Raw genomic sequence first — 1,773 nt, 5'->3', positions numbered from 1 at the left:
GGATACATACCTGGGTGAAGACTTTGTTTTGTAACTTTGTTTTTGGAAAAAAGCTTTTAATACAAATATGGGCCTAAACAAATAATAAAAAGTTTATCCCAAAACCCAGTCCGTTTGTCCTTAAAACCTTTCCCTCGGGTGGTTTGGAAAAAAGTAAGAGAGTTGGGGTGGAATATAAACATGAAAAAATTATTACGGCAACAAGCAAAATATCCACACCTAAAAGGGCCCCCTGTGTCTGCAGGGGTTAGTCCAAACCTTTGTTTTTTTGGCTGCCCTTCAAATAATTGGGGGTCGGTTGGGTACAATTTTAACCTTTTTCCCTTTTTTAGTTGGGGGGAAAACAGGGAAACTAAACAAAATCTTCTAGACCCTTTTTTTAAAATTTATCTACCGTTTAGTTGGGGGAAAAAAACGGGGGAACCCTAAACCTGATTTTCTGGGTTTTCTTTCTTAAAAAAATACCCGTGATTTTAACTACAGAAGGGGAGTACCAAAAACATTTTCCTCCCCCAGGCGGTTGTTTTTGGAAAAAACAGACTGGAATTATCAGAACTATCAGAGGGGGATTTAGGGGGAGATGAAGTGAGCTCGAGTTAGATCAGTTGGAGCAGGTGTTTTTCTACACTCTGACACACATAATGTTGGGGTGAAAACCGGGGGCTAAAATTTTAATCAGTTTGGGTCAGTATTTTTAGCTTGTTTTGTAGTCATGTTATTTTGGCACTCGGGCCCTCTAGTGCGAAAAAGGTACTCTAGTGCAAAAGTCGAAAAAAAACACCTCTGTGCACTACAGTACGTGTGCACTAGGGATCCAGTTAGCTTACTTCTAGTGCGAAAAATATCCTTTTTTATTTAAAAATTCCGCCCAAAATAACATTGTAGGGTGTACGGGTTTGTGATGGGGGGGAAAGTGGGAGTTAGGCCTACTCCAGAAGGGTTTTTTGCCCCCCATTAACCCCCTGTGGAGTGTGTCCGAAACTAACTTCAACCTAACTATCGCTAGAGAAGCTTATTTGGGTTTAGCGTTTTTCAGCCCCCGTTACAAAATTAAATAACAACAGTGATGGTAATTTTCTTTTTATAAATTTAATTTAATTCAATTATTATTTCCCCATTTTATTTTGTAAATATTCAGATCGCTTTTTCTCAAATTCAAAATCTTTTTAGAAGGTTCAAATTTAAAAGTCTCAAATTTAAAACTAACAAATTTTTTCGTCGTTAGATTCAGAGAGCAAAACAAACCCAAACGTTTTTTTTCAGCAAACAGAGCCAAGCAAGTGACTCTGGGGAAAAGAGCAACTTTGGTTTACCCCTCCGGTCAGGGGCCCCTTGAAAATTTCTTCGGAGAGTTTGAATTTTTTAGAACAGAACCCTGCTTCTAAGGCTTTCTTTTAAAAAGGACATCAAACGGCCCCCTTTTTTTTCACGGGTTAGTGCTTGTATTTTTTAAAAATGTTGGTCTTTTAAGTGATGCTCTAGCATGATGTTCACAAAAAGGAAATCGTTTTTACATTTTCTACGGTAAAATTTTAAAATCTCTTTTGTCTGCGTACATTTTTAAAAAGAAAAAATTCTCAAATAAACCTTTCCCGTACCTTTTAAGGGAAATGTGGGTTGTGCAGGATTGGATTTGGGAACAGAGAGTTGCCCAAAAAAAAACTACTCCACCCCCAGGAAAGATCGCACCCCAAACCTCCTTCTAACCTCTCCGGGGTCAAACTTCTCAGCCCCTGGGGACCCTAAAAACGGGACCCCCCGGGCCCCAGGGAT

The sequence above is a fragment of the Bolinopsis microptera genome, chromosome 1 (genome assembly GCF_026151205.1).
Source record: "Bolinopsis microptera isolate Bmic1 chromosome 1, MBARI_Bmic_1.0, whole genome shotgun sequence".
Lineage (NCBI taxonomy): Eukaryota > Metazoa > Ctenophora > Tentaculata > Lobata > Bolinopsidae > Bolinopsis > Bolinopsis microptera.
This window is presented reverse-complemented; position numbering follows the sequence as displayed.